At 45.0% G+C, this 16,009-nt stretch overlaps 1 protein-coding gene across 5 annotated transcripts in view; it reads left to right on the plus strand.

Moving 5' to 3' along the window:
* Positions 1-16,009, plus strand: part of UBE3C (ubiquitin protein ligase E3C) — a 1,115,457-nt gene that overhangs the window by 72,399 nt on the left and 1,027,049 nt on the right. The gene's annotated exons all lie outside the window — the stretch shown is intronic.

The raw sequence follows: 16,009 nt of genomic DNA on the forward strand, positions 1-16,009 counted from the left end.
ACACATCTTTTTCACGCACTGCTATTCAGTTCCCAACCAGACACGCCATTCTGTTTCACATCTGCAAACAACATTGTGGTTTTTCCTGCGCCTGGCTTAGTCATCTGCCAGCTCAGGTTTTTTACCCTTTAATGTGACAGAATCTATGTACAAGAGATCCCAGATGATGAAGGGCGGTCTCGATGGTAGACTGATGGGAACTCGTATAGTTTAATAACTATTTCCTTTGCATCTTTATTTGGGTACATTGTTTGTTTGTTTCTTGACTCTCTGTTAATTTTAGGTTGAGATCATATTAATCTCCTGTAAATAGAATCCGGCACAATATGCATTTAGGATCTAAATGAAAAAAGAAAGACTGTGTAAAGGGAGGGAAATCAAAGACAGGCAGCCTATAAGAGCTGGCAGGCAGCAGTGAAAAATCGACCAATTGCACAATGTGGAAGACCACGATAGACTTCGCTCTAAAGCCTGGATTTGAAATACACATCCGTCTGTCAACTTGGAAGAGCTCGACGAGTGGCAGAAAAAAGATGCCATCTTTTAACGGTAAACATAGCTCAAGAGTACCATGTCAAGGGGTTTTATCAAGTAATTGTTAATAGATGGGGAGGCTATAATTATACTGGAAAAGAAAAAATATCTGAAGCACTCAAATCTTAATAGTATGACGTGTTTACCACAAAATCTACATAGTGTTAACTGAAAAGGTCATGTAGTACTATTCACCATCAAAACCAACCATTTAGCGGGAGAGCTGGTAATCTAATGTATTAAAGGAACTCCTATACTCACAAAATATGCTGGTATGGCTAAAAAAACGTGTAAACGTATGTCATGACATCTTGTCTTCCGAGCTGGTTAGCATTAAGAGCCTCCGTTGCTGAATATTGTAAATCTCATCTTTCAAATATTCCGCAAAATGTTTTGAGGAAATTGGTATAATAATCCTGGTTAAGATCAGAGGAGGACACTGGAGGTATGGCCCAGGATATGACTACTTCTGAAAGGCAACTAATTATGTGACCAGCCTTAGGCCTATGTTATATAATTGAAAAGGCAAAATAGACTGTTAGTGTATCAATAAGCGCCTTTACTTTATCAGGATCACAATTGAATCTAAGAGTTCTTTCAGGCTTAGCAATGCAAGTCCTCATTTTCCGAGAGACTAATGCTTGTCTGAGTGCCACGTTCTTGTTTCTCAAAGATACAAGTTCTGGATCTTTTAAACTTCTACACCTGAGCACACCCAATCATTATATCTATAATCCAGTTTTCATGTCACGCACAAAGAAATCAACATCAAAATAAGTCCTTCCAAAATGAAATCCAATTTCCCACAGTTGCCAGTCGGGGGAAGTAATCCAGTCACACTCTTCAATCAGATCTGTGTGTTTTTTTAGGTCTCGCGACCTATCCATGCGCGTAAGCGCATTGAGCGGAGCGAGAATTCAAGTGCTGGAAATCCTCGTCAAACCAAGGGCTTCTTGGTGAGGGTTTCTTTAAGTTCACGTGAATCACGTGATTAAACAAGCACGCGCATCAGCCTCCCTCCCTCCCTCCTAGTTGCATTTTTTCACGGCCGCACAGCACATCAAAGGGCTTCTCCCAGCGTGTGCTGTGCGGCTTCTCCTCCCCAAATTATTCATGGCTGGCCGGTGGCCGGCCGTACTTTCAGTTTCTTCGCCCCCATCCGGCTTCCCTCTGGCCTCTCTCCAAGCGCATCGCGCTTTCGCACACAGGCATTCCGCCTGCCACACTTCTCCTCCCTTGCATTCCCGCCCCCCCACCAGGCTCTCCCGCCCCCATCCGGCTTCCCTCCGGCCTCTCTCCAGATAACTCAGTCGAACGACCTCAAGTAATTTTGCATCAGAAGTTAAGTGGTAGAAATTATATAGCACGCGTTCTGTGGCCGGCCGTACTTTCAGTTTCCCGGCCCACATTTGCCAGCTTCTTGCCTCCTTCTCTAGCTTCCGCTCTCAGCCCACCTCCCACCCCTTCTGCCGCTCGCTCTCTTCCTCCTGTCGCCTCTCTCTCCTCTGGCACTGTCCTCTCTCGCCCCATACTTCCCCCTCTCTCCTCCTTTGAGCTGCAAAAGCCATAAAACCTGCGCGCAAACAACAAAAACATCCTGAGTGTGAAGGCACCAAAGTGTCAGCCAGCAAATGAGAACTTCAATCGGCCTGAAGCCAGGACAGAGGATACATCATGTTTGTCAATAACAAGCGTGGACACCGTCTTACACGTGACAGCGCAGACTTTTAAAATGTATATGACTTTTTACATTAATAGGTCGTCTCATTTTTACTTCCTTCCCTATATATTTCTCCAACGTCCACTTTACGCCACTCGTAAATGAAAGCGCGGGAGTCTCTGTTCCCTCTGCGGTTCATCGCTGCATCGATCTGTGAGGGCACTGCTAAATAAATACACGGCTAATACACACGAATACAGACTTATTTACATGCACTCAGATGTGACGTAATTTACAAATATTTCCAGGTATTCGTAAACATACGAAGTTTCGCTCATCGTTTGTTTTTGAATATTGTGATACACTCTTTTTACCACCTCAAGTAATTTTGCATCAGAAGTTAAGTGGTAGAAATTATATAGCACACATTTTTTTATTTTTTACCGTAGCTACCAACTTTTTTTATTTTATTTTATATTGTACCTTTACGTAGTGCGAACACGGCCCAATAGTACTGGAGCGCTTCACATGAGCACTAGCTGCCTTACACAAGGACACATTCTTCTTTTGTAGGCACAGGGAAAGTGATGTGCCCAAAATCACAGGATATTGAGCCGACGCCATCATTTAAAAAACACCAAAATTAGCGGGGCTTTAGGTTTAGCCACTTTACATGTAATTAATTGTGTTTAGTGAGGAAAGCCTTTTAAAATGCAAAATAAACAGCGTGATTGTTGCTGCTCTCTCATTGGAAACAAACACTACATTTCCCAGCGTGCATTAGGCTGTTCCTCAGAGCTTGGGTTTTGTTTTATATGCAACCTCAGATGTCCAATAAGACTCGATGATCTCTTAAGGGACTAAATGAGTGATCAACAAATTGTACTTGCTTTCTATTGTTGAACGTTTTTAATCGCCCACAGATGATTTTATTTTAATGAATTTACAATTACTGCCTTAAAGACTAGGACTTCATTTCATCCCACCTCTGTCCTAAACTCAGACGTAAAATTTAGACTTTGCCACAGATTATGACTTGAACCTGTACTTTGCAATTGCTGCCCCAAGGTTAACTTCACTGTACCACACGAGGCTGCTCTACCTTCGTACCAGGAAACAAAAACAAGCACTGGCGTTGCCAATAGGTCTCGCAGTAGGAAAGTGGGAGCTATTGGTTTTGTAAATGACAAAGCCCTTTATGTTTTTAAAATGAAAACAAAAATAAAAGGCATTGTTATTTGCTATTGTAATAGCTCCAACTTTCCTACTGCGAGACCTATTGGCAACGCCAGTGCTTGTTTATTTTCCAATCAAATATCTGTTGATACAGCAGCAGCCGACGCACGTTTCGCCCACAGGGCTTTTTCAAGGCCGCAACAAAATATGTGTACACTTCTTTTAGATAATGCACTAAACGCACAGATCTGATTGAAGAGTGTGACTGGATTACTTCCCCTGACTGGCAACTGTGGGACATTGGATTTCATTTTGGAAGGACTTATTTTGATGTTGATTTCTTTGTGCGTGACATGAAAACTGGATTATAGATATAATGATTGGGTGTGCTCAGGTGTAGAAGTTCAAATTATTTGGCCAGGGTTCTCTGAATCTGTGGACTGATCAACACCTTAGAGGGTAGGTGTTTTGACACCTTAAAAGCACCCCCGCACTTATTATACTTAGAACTAAGGAGTTCTCCTTGAACTATGAAAGTAAGTAGATGTGCGGATTGAATTGGGCAAACCCACGTTTTTGTGATTTATAAGTTCTAGATCTTGTTGCAGAATAACATTTTGTAACCCCATAATGGGGTCCATGATGGCTTTGGCAGACAAAGGGTAAGCCATGGCTTGGTTGTTGGGTCATTGGGTATTGCAGGTTTTTGCAAAACCTGCACACACTGTATATCCCTGTGACCAAAAAAATTTGGTAGATATAATGATACATAACTTTTATACATCTTCCTTCAGTGTGCAGAGTTACAAATGAATAACTAGTGAAAGTAAGTCCGAAAACAAAGAAATTGGTAAGGAATTTCATTACAACTGCTCATTTATTAAGAAAAACTTTGAGTGATGTACACAAAAGATCTCTGAATTCTGAAATGTGTTTCCTTTTCAGTAATGTTTTGCACGTTCATGCATAGGGTTTTCACCAGTTTTGCTCCCCTTATATATATTTATTTATAAAGGCTTATACAAGAACTGCCCTGAATGACAATAAAGACTTAGTGAGACATTATCAAGATTCCAACGGATGGAGGAACAATGTGAGAAGCTCCCATGGATATGCAGAGGAAACCCACTGTAGCAGATTGCTGGCTTTGGCGGGTTCCTTGAGCCAACCACAGACTCTGAGGGATGAAGCGCAGCTTCTGAAGAGACCCAGGACTATGGTGAATTGGGCTGGAGCACTCCTCCTGGAACAGAGTGTTAAACAACTACGGACAAAATGGTGTTGTTTCAAATAAGCCCAGGGGCTGGGGCACGTACCTGCCCCCTGCTGCAGTGGAGAAAAGTGTTGGGTGTTCTGGCCTGTTCCTGCACTACGTGCCACCATGGGCCTACGAGGCGACTGGGCAATATAGGCAGTGGGTTGAGGCCTGCAAGCTGAGCGGCGCGACCTCCCAAGCCTGGCAGCAGTAAGTGAAAGCTGAGAGTGGATGAGGAGCGCCAACTGCCACTGATGTGAGCCAGAAACTGTCAAATGATGGAATGAGGCCCAAAACAGGAAGGAGAATTTTAGCACACCAAGTGGCTCAGAACCCTGAATCTGAGGCGCTCTACTAACCTTGAAACGTGAGAAGAAGCTTTATCTTGACCTCCACCACCAGGGTGTCCACCTTCTTGGGAATGAGGTGAGCTGTGGTGAGTCACTCCTACAGCACCACTTCTGAACAAGGGCCCTGGGCTCACATTAAACAAGCACTTCTTGACATGTATAGAGATCGGGTGTGGAGATCATTGCCTTGGCAGTGATGCTAATGTGGGATCACTGATTTGGCAGTGGGGTGGGCTAATGGTTAGGAGTTTTCGTCTTTCAAATTACAAATTCTCACATTGCCTTTTTGAGACTGGTTTTCCAGGTCTTTGCACTTGTTGAACAGTTGCTCAGTTGGTGCTTCTAGTGCTGCAAGAGACTGTTTCAATCTGCCCAGCCGAAGTTGGTCACAAGCAACAATCCTATTGTGAATGCTTTGCCTACATGATCACATATCTGCAATGTTCTTGCCTCGTGCATGTTGGTGCGCACCTTGTTGAGGCCCTCCTTGAGCATTTTGGCGGTGCTCATTAAGATAGGCCACAAGTTTGTCATTCGCAAGAGCTCCTGCCTTAGTTGCAAGATGTTACCACCGTTGAGGTAGTCTCTCCGTTGTCCCGAAGTCAGTACTCTTATGGGTAACAATGGGTACTATCTTCTACAATGTGTCTCGGCCTGCTTCAGACTGGTTCTCAAGGAGGTAGCCAACTTTCATATTAGCATAGAGAGACTACACAGAGTGGAGAAGAAAACTGCACTGCTTGCAGACGGATTTCCTTCTATTCTTTGTAGGTGTGATTAATTAAAACGTTGAGAACAGCAGGCCAAATCCACCACCTGGACAGTAAACTGTCTCTTGTTCTCTTTCTCACCTAACACACTCTTCAAAAGTAAACAGTTTAGTCTAGAAATCGCAGAGTACAACTCCCACAAAACTCAGCTAATGATGTATCTTCCCAAAGGGTATTCAGTTCCAGTGTGCAGCTGAGTAACTGACTAGATGAGAACTCCTGGGTCTCACTAATGAAGATTTGGTCCCCTTGTGAATTGATGAATTGACACTTAGAACCCAATGGAAAGCAGCAGTGAGCACTGCAAGAGGTTGCACCACATATCAGGCAGAGGGAGGAGACTTTAGTGCCTTTTTTTGAGAATGACATATTGGTGACTATGACTCTCGATCACATGCAAAGAGCATTGAACAGAGGCATGGAAACCAACTAAAATGAATACTTGCCCTGCAGCTTCTGGGAGAGCATGTGGGATGAAGTCTCTCTGAAGATGCTGGGCCAATATGGAGTGCTGAGGGTGGGATAGGTTTCCTGAGATGCAGCCAACTTTCCTCAATCTCTTGGCCATCCTGTGGCATAGGGTTGTGTTATTTGCCTGTTGTTTCATCCATGACTACTGTTTCCTACAATTAGTTCTTGAATTGATTAGTTGAACCCATTTGATGCCCACTACACTATCCCTGTAAAAACTAATATGGAGTGGGCTTCAGGAATAATAACCCCTCCTTATTTTTTTTTTGTTGATTTTTTTTACTTCTATCTGTTAATGTCTAGGTAATTGTTTAAATTTTCTCTAAGGAGAGTGAGGAATAGAGCTCTTCAACTACGAAATGCTTCATGGAGGACATTAGAAGTGTTTGGTGCACTAAGAAAGGCAATGTACAATGTTGTGATTTGCCCTATTAAATGGGAGAGGTCTGAACTCGCCCACTAAATGTACTACCCTTTGGTTACAGCTCAAATCCCTAGAGTGCCATGTGGTGTATCCAAGAGATGAATCTGTTGCAGAAAAATCAATTCCGCTTAGGCCTCAAAGAATTTCATGTGCAGTACCATGCATTCCCCTCCTCTAAGGCTGCAGGAATGGTTACTCTGTTTGTCAACTCAGTCCCCCACACATTCATATGAGATAAACAAGCATTGGCATTGCCAATAGGTCTCGCTTGTGGGACCTTATAAGTATTTAGTTTTGCAGCACAATATGATGAGTTGCGTTGCGTGTGTGAGTGGCGTTGCGTGTGTGAGTGGCGTTGCATGTGTGAGTGGCGTTGCATGCGTGAGTGGCGTTGCATGTGTGAGTGGCGTTGCGTGTGTGAGTGGCGTTGCGTGTGTGAGTGGCGTTGCGTGTGTGAGTGGGGTTGCGTGGATGAGTGGGGTTGCGTGGATGAGTGGGGTTGCGTGTGTGAGTGGCGTTGCGTGTGTGAGTGGCGTTGCGTGTGTGAGTGGCGTTGCGTGTGTGAGTGGCGTTGCGTGTGTGAGTGGGGTTGCGTGTGTGAGTGGGGTTGCGTGTGTGAGTGGCGTTGCGTGTGTGAGTGGCGTTGCGTGTGTGAGTGGCGTTGCGTGTGTGAGTGGCGTTGCGTGTGTGAGTGGCGTTGCGTGTGTGAGTGGCGTTGCGTGTGTGAGTGGCGTTGCGTGTGTGAGTGGGGTTGCGTGGATGAGTGGGGTTGCGTGGATGAGTGGGGTTGCGTGGATGAGTTGCGTTGCGTGTGTGAGTGGTGTTTGGGTGAGTGGCGTTGCGTGGGTGAGTGTGGTGTTCCGTGGATGATAGCGGGCTTGCGTGGGTGTGAGTGGCGTTGCGTGTCTAAGTGTTGCTGTGTGGGTGAAAGTGGCACAGAGCCTTTGATGTGGCCACTTACTGATTAGCATTATTAAAATCTGCATGAAAATGTATTTTATTATTACTATTTATTCTTTGCCAAGCACTCATCACTGATCTGGGCAGCAGTCAAAGTGCATAAATAAAAGTAAGTGAACTCTGATCCTGGGGGATTTTGGTAGATGTTTACGTACAGACATACACAATACAACGCACATACCTTAAATGGAAAATATAAATGCAACTTACCTTTATCTGTCGGGAAAAAAAATTGGGTAGGAAAACTAGTTTGGTTAATGCAATCACTTTAGGCCCCTGCATGCTAAAAGCGGGGACGCATTTTTAGTTTGAAGAATGTGATAAGCTGAAGGAGGAGGGGGTGCAAGGGATGAGGGAACACGGCCTGGGGGAAGCTGGCTGGGGAGGGGGAGGAGAAATGCAAGGAAGTTAGGGGAGGAGAAGCCGAGAAGCCGCAGAGCGCACGCTGGGCGAAGCCCTTTGATGTGCTGTGCGGCAAATGTAGGGAGGCTGATGCGCGTTCATGTTTGAACACGTGGTAGCCATAGCCAATAGGTCTCGCTTGTGGGACCTTATAAGTATTTTGTTTTGCAGCACAATATCCTTGTAACTAAATACTTATAAGGTCCCACAAGCGAGACCTATTGGCTATGCCAATGCTTGTTTTTCATGTGCTTCACCCCAGCCGTGGCTTTTTTTGGCAATAGGTGTAATCTGTCAACATTGAAAACGCAGCAAGAGATAGACTTCAGGAAAGCATCGTGGCTATCGCGAACCTTTTTTTTTCTTCATTGAATACCTCATAAAACACGTCTACTGTTTCTAGGCACAGTAAATAGCAGATGTCACAATTTTTTTTTAATTGATTTTTTTCTGCAGATTTATATAGGGCGAACGTATTGGAGCGCTTTACATACGCACTAAGTTACCTTACACAAGGACACATTCATTTCTAAGTAGGCACGGGGATATTAAGCGATATGCCCAGAATCACTGACTGAAAGCTGGCCAAGGACAGGCTCGAACATGGTTCCGCCGATCCAAAGTCGGCATCTCTGGCTGGAAGGCCATAACCTCTCTTCGGCTCGCTCTCCGTACTATGGGGCTTATTCACAAGCCCCGTGTGACATACCGGCGGCGCAAGCGACTTATAAATAAGCCCCTATCAGTTTGTGAACTGAATTAAGAATGAATGGCAAATGAAACAATATGAAGAGATGCCAGCATTTGCAACAACAATTGGACAACACTGGCAATGGGCTGAACATATTAGGGCCGTTTGTATGGCCACCCCACCCCCACAGAGCACTGAAGGGCATGGAAGGACACAGGGGACTCAGTTTAAACCCTGGCATACATAATGTGCACGTCTGCTCCTGGTGGGAAAGGAGCGGCGGTAATTATAGTGCCCGGTAGAGTCTGTAAACTGCGCATCCCAGTGACGGGGCTGATGTATGCCCCATCTGCTGCTTATCTTTATTAGAAAGGGACCTCCAGAAATGAAACGCCGCCAGTTGTCTGCTCAAGATAAACAAACGGTGCCTGATATTAACGCGCCTTTGCTCCTGGGTCCTCGCCGGCCGGGGTCTCCCCTACTGATGCTTACCAGCATCTGTGCTTTAATGTTACTGCGGGAAGTGACAGAGCATCCAGGCACCGCGTGCGTGACGCCGGGCTCTGGCGGGAAATGCGGAGAGCGCAGTGCGTGACTTGAGGTGTGCGGCCATGCATCGGCCTTTCCCCGTCCTAAGGCCATGGTGCCACTGCACCTTCTGCACGGATAATAGCTACGCCCCTACGCGGAGAGAGGGATTATATGTGGCTTTTAAGGTGACTTGCGTACTGTATGAGGCATGTGGGTTAAGTGTGAGAGACGTGGTGCGGAATGAGCTGTGTCTAGGTCGGGTGGGTGAGTTGTGTTTCGAGATGATGTGTGGGGTGGGCTACGGGTGAGTGAGCTGTGGGTTAGATGTGATCGGCGAGTTCGGCAGCTCATAGGTGAGAGAGCACAGATTGGTCTCTGGGTTTCGAAGTGTAAGGTGAGCTACAGGTTTGACGTGTGAGCTGTAGGTTTGACGGGTGAGCTGTAGGTTTGACGGGTGAGCTGTAGGTTTGACGGGTGAGCTGCAGGTTTGACGGGTGAGCTGCAGGTTTGACGGGTGAGCTGCAGGTTTGACGGGTGAGCTGCAGGTTTGACGGGTGAGCTGTAGGTTTGACGAGTGAGCTGTAGGTTTGACGGGTGAGCTGTAAGTTTGACGGGTGAGCTGCAGGTTTGACGGGTGAGCTGCAGGTTTGACGGGTGAGCTGTAGGTTTGACGGGTGAGCTGTAGGTTTGACGGGTGAGCTACAGGTTTGACGGGTGAGCTACAGGTTTGACGGGTGAGCTGCAGGTTTGACGGGTGAGCTGCAGGTTTGACGGGTGTGCTGTGCTGTGCGGTGAGGTGGGGTATTGGATCTGTGAGGTGAGACTGGCTTGATGTGCTGGTGTAAGATCCCACAGTCACTGGGGCAGCAGCGGGGTGAGGTAGTTATGAGAGAGGATGATATGTCGGGTGAAATGTGGGACAATATGCAGGGTGTAAGACCAGCAGTGGCGTGAGATGTAGGTCCATCTGCGGAATGCCTGGTGTATACTCTGATCTCAATGTCCAGGAGGAGTGCTGCTACGGGCTGGGGAGGGGGAGGAGAAATGAAAGGAAGGCTGTGTTTGCGGGGAGAGAGAGGGAGTGTGCTGGTGTGGGAGGGGGGAGGTGCTGGTGTGGGAGGAGTGCTGCTACGGCAAGGCTGTGTTTGCGGGGAGAGAGAGAGAGGGGAGGTGCTGGTGTGGGAGGGGGGAGTTGCTGGTGTGGGAGGAGTGCTGCTAGGGGAGGAGAAGCCCTGGACGTGAATGCTCGTGCATGTTCACGTGAACTGCAAGAAAACGCCGGGCTGAAACCCCTTAGTTTGAAGAGGATTTTGCCGACATGAATTCGATCCTATCCATTCCTGCGGAATGGGACAGGCTTGACCTAAAAAGACCCTTGCTAAAGGTTTAGAATAATGTAATGTGAAGACTGGGGCAGAAAGCTAACACTAGTCAATACATAGTCCCCAACTAAGGGCAGACACTTTTCTGTTGTCTCTCTTTGGTACATTTTCTTAGATACCAGAAGCAGTGGTGCTTGTAAGTGGTGATTTTAATATGATTTGCAACTCTAAGTTCTATATCCACAATGGTGCTAAAGGTGCAGTCTGAATAGCGATTAAAAGTCTGCAAGATGTTATTTGATACATGTGGCTAGTGGATGTTTGAAGAACGTTACATGGTGATGAAAAGGATTTCACTTGTACATAGACCCTACTTCAGTATCAATTGCTTTCTTCTTTCTCGTATGGCGACGGGGAGGTGTCGAAGCACACCCATGTAACATTTCTTGTCTTGAATTAAGCAGACGTGGGCCTTAGCTGGAATTGAGCAAACACCAGAGCTCCCCCAATAGTGGAGATACAACTCATATTTTAATTAGTACTCCTACACATAAAACTGAGATCAGGTAGGTTATTTGCTACTACTTGGTCGGGCACAAACCAGGATGTGCTTAAAGTGGTTGCAAATGGGAACATTATAGTGGTGGAAGACTCTAGGAAAAGAGAACAGAAGGTTATTGTAACAGAGATGACACAAGAAATGAAAACCTTCAAGTCACAGAAACCAACAACGCTTAATAACACTGCTGAATACTCTAAATAGGATTGGGGGCCAGCTATGGGTTCTTCAAATTGACAAAGTTAAGGAGTTGCTCCTCTGGCGGAGGCAGATGTTAATTGAAAAGGATAATACAACTGGTAACCTAATAAATAATGCACTTCAACCGTATTCAAATAAGAAATTTATTGGATGAGGGAAGTCTTGTGCAGTGAGGCAGGGACGATAGTGGCCTAAGGCACTTCTATGTATCGCTTTATTGCAGAGGTCCATAGACACTAGAAATCATTTGATCTTGCCTGCTCCCAGCCCCATTACTGGAGTTAACATCTGCCCAGTGAGAGGAACTGATTTGCCACAAAACGTAGGGTGTGATTCTCAAGGAGACTCAAGGTATGAACCCCAATAAAGCACCAGCCTATGATGCCTATTTTATGAGCTTCACCACAACTTTTGGGGACCTACTGGCACTGGCATTAGAGGATGGGATTTAGAGACCGTCATCACTACAGTGAAAATAAATTGCATTGAAACATCGTTTGAATCCCTTGGAGGATACTACATATAAAAATAGTCTGAGTGCGAATGATGTCCTTCTTACTGTGAATGATCCTGAAAGATCCCTGAAGAGTCTGGATGTTGAGTTTGAGGCCTTTGAATCGGTTTCTGAGTTTAAAATAAATGATGCTAGATCTGAGGTCCTCAGCATCTCACTGAGCTCTTCTGAAGCACAGAAACTAAGTACTGCCACCCCATAGGGATGTTGTGTAGTTCCTATAAACCAAATAGGATCTGCCCGTTTAGACCACATACACTGCAGGATTGGTGTCCAGACTGATTTCCGACAACCCCAAAGAGTATGTTAGCCTGTATACTAGCTAGCTCACAGTGCCAAGGAGAGAATAGTTCTTGCCAATTATCGAACATGACAACTCAGTCCCTCTCAGGGATCGTGGAAACAGTACAGTACTTTTCGCTCAGTCACTCGTGCTCACTTCGTATCAGAGAAACACATTGAATAAACAGTGGGGACGTTTTCTATAAACATTTATTGAAGCAGCGTCATTCTATTGTAAAATAGGTGTGCTGAAACCACCATAAGACCGAAACAGATATAAATGATCGTAAGCACCAACTAAGTAAAAGGATGGTAGATTCCTACCATAGTGCTAAAACAATTGTGTAGAGACAAGAATCCCTCTAGGATAAAGTCAACCCCATTACCTGAAGTGAGAGACTGTGGGACCCCATCTTGGTCTCGAGATGGACACCCCGCAAATGATGTCAGACCACTGTAAGCTGGAGTGTCTGCGTACAGGAACCTCCGCTTCTCGCGTCAGTGTGTCAGCATGGAAGTCTTTTCCTCCTCTGTGTCATGTCGACTAGGATGACGAAAGGAATGAACCTTATACATAGTTATTATGCAGGAGATAGTAGTCCTGCTCCTATTCCAAAAATCCTCATGCATAATGAATGAGGCTAGTTTTTCGGAGGAAACCTCATGTGATTTAGGCATTACCCTAACTAGGTAAAAGGTCAGTACCAAGAACCGTTATGTAGTGTAATGGCAGGGGAAATGTAGGTGGAAGGTTTATTCACTACCTAAGCCTATATCGGAGTACCTATATGAAACATAACAGCGATAAACCCAAAAAAGTAAGCTACAGTGAAATACTTGCCCATTTATATACTTTAACTTCAACTCACCCTAGTTGGCACAACTGGCCTGGACTCAAGGTGGAGATCAAGTATTATTGGTGTCAGTAAAGCAACCTTTGTGTTTGGGAAGGATAAATGTAGTTAAGATGAACACTCCTTCCTGGCATCTCTATCGGGCAGTGTCTGTGGCAATCGCCTGTACAGATGCAGCAATTCCAGGTGTTGATTCTTAAATTTGTTTATCTGGGTGAGACACCTAGAGTGGCCGAGGATATTTTTTTGGCTTACACCCATGAGACTGAGATGGGTTGTTCTTATAAAATACAATATTATGCCCCTCATTTGAAACTGCTGGGGTAGTGGACCAACCGTGAGTGGGGTAAACAATTGGTTTATATTGGTCAAGCTTTAGCAAGCAGATTGCTATGAGATTTGCTATGCCTGCCCAGGGCCGAAAGGCCTCTTAACCTATACCTTAGCAGTATCACAAGTTCAATTCTCGACACCTGGCACTACTGGTGGTGAACGGGGAATCACCTCTCCTCTGCACTTTAATTGCCTTTACTCACCTGGTATGCACCCTAAGGTGTTTTTCAAGTGGCGGGAAGGAGATGTTAGTGTGATTAGTGATCTTGGAGTTATTAAAAGCTTTTCAAAGTGCAAAGAAGAATACAGCCAGGATGAGACAGACCTAGCTTAATCCAGCTTCTCCATTGGGTTTTGAACCCAGTAATTAAAGAGACTGCAGAGTGCAGAATCATGTGAAAGATTACTTAAGGTATACGCCGGAGCAAAGGGCTTGTTACCCACTTGGTATCGCCTCTGTAACACTAAACGGCTGGGCCTGAAATGGAAATATTGATCCAATTGGGGAAGAAGACTTGGGGACCACATTTGACTGGGTACCGTAGGGGGAACTGTGGAAACAGAGCCCATGCACCTATAATTGCATGAAGTACAGGAAAACCCAAAACATTGTGTGCAGTAATGCTAGGGTATATGCGTTGTAAATGGCAATGGGCCCATTCATGCTTTTTATGTTGGTCATTTGATAAAATGCAACCATTTTAGAAGAGCGTCTTTGAAGTCCTTCGGAACATTACGGGATATTTGCTGCTGGGTTTTAGACGTGGTGAAAGTTTTGTTGTTCCTCCTACTGCTAAGGCCTTGCTGAATCAAGCCCTAGGCACAGCCAAGCTGCTGATAGCTGGGTCTTGGCGCAGACTGTGATGCCAACGTACCTTCAGTGGTACCATAGGATATGAGACATTCTGGCGATGGAAAGTTGTCCTATGCTTTTTTCCAACATGAAGGTAAATTCAGTATGATCTGAGGTCCTTTGAGAAGACAGCTGTTTCTCAAACACTGCCATGGCCCTCATCCGACTAGGGGCAGTGGATCTTTATTACTGATTAAAGCCGCTGTTGACTCTAGGGAATGGATGAGCGGGGGATGGGGTTAACCCAGGATATCTAGTACATTAGTATTCTGGCCCTTAACCCTGTGCCCTAAGTCTTTGCTGTAAGGTGTGGAAATGTGGGGGGAGAAGGTAGGAGCTGAAGCACGTTGTTTGCTTGGGGGAATTTCTTTGAGACTACAGCTGTACATTGTGTGCTGGTTGTTGACTCAATTCTTACTCGCTTGGTTGCTGCAGCATCCTAATGAAAAGATTTGTAAGCAAAGGGTGTACCATGGTAAGAGGTAGATAGCTAGACGCCATCTGATTTAAGAACTGAGTTTAGTTACAAATAAAGGAAGCTATGAATGTAACATGATTATAAGAAATTATAAACACACTCTAATTCTTGTAAATAATTATATGAACAATAAATGTCATAATTGCTGTCACAGCTGCAGCTCTTGGACTGGAAAAAAATATATGTAGGTTAAAAACAACTCGCATACACAAGAGGTTTACCTCCCCACCAAGGCTGCCAGAAACCGCAAGGGCAGAGATCAGACAAACCTCAACTGAGTAGATTCATTGTATTTCTATGCCTACTTCCCTGTCCCAATGACTGAATGCTTGCATTGAAGAAACTGTAGTCAATCTCTTGAGAAGGCTGCCAAAATCACTTGAAGATTTCCCCATTATATATTTTTGGCCATAGAATCCTAGGTTGCAGAAGAGGGATTGGGACTGTATCTCTTACCCAACAATTTCCCAGCAATTGCTAGTACCTCTAGAATTTTGGGTACCTCATTAGCACTATATTAACCATCACTTAAAGGCCAATATATTTTATATTGTTATGGTTATGTCTGAACATTGATTTCATTCTCTCTGTGCATAGCCGATTTTCTGACCCAATACCACCTTCTAGAATTAGTATTGACAGCTCGACTTGGATACCCCTGTAGGTTCCATTGCCGAAGCAGTGCTTAACTGGTGCCAGTTGTTGCAGGAAGATGGGGGAACACAACTTAGTTTTCATCATCAGACTTCAGCAAGAGAGAAAAAGAAAGAAATGTGGGGGAAATGAAAGTGAAGAGAACCGTGAATGAGCAAGAAAGCCGGGGCTGAAAAAGAACTTGCAAGAAACGGAGAGACACAATAAGCCCTGGTCCAATTTGTGTGTTTTGCGGATCCAGTTGTTATGCACAGTGCTTGGTCGCCTTGGGACATAATTTGGGAAAAAATCGAATCTTGCACGTATACTAACCAGCAACCACTGACCGATGCCTGTCCCATAAACAAAAGTAGGCCTCACTTTGGTCTTGCGCTTTCTTAACCGTGGCATCATCTGGGAGATGCATCGGTTCCACTAACTGCTGAACACCTTCTAATTTTTAGAACTCTTGAGGGAAGAGATCAGAATTAAGTGGACAAGGGAATTATTGATCTATATGGTATGTTTTTCCTTCCTTTTAGTTGACCAATGAAATTGGTATCGAAGCAGAAAGCAGTGGCAGGCGTTGTGAATAGAGCTATACTTAGTCTTCTACCTTTCTGCCCGTTTCGTTACTGATCCTCAGTTACTCACTTGCACTATATGGACATGCAGAATGTGACCTCAAGTGCCATTCGTTGTTCTGGACTTTCAGATATTCATTTGGTACCTCTGTCACTGAAAAGGCTCTAATGG

This window comes from Lissotriton helveticus, chromosome 10 (genome assembly GCF_964261635.1).
Source record: "Lissotriton helveticus chromosome 10, aLisHel1.1, whole genome shotgun sequence".
Classification (NCBI taxonomy): Eukaryota; Metazoa; Chordata; class Amphibia; order Caudata; family Salamandridae; genus Lissotriton; species Lissotriton helveticus.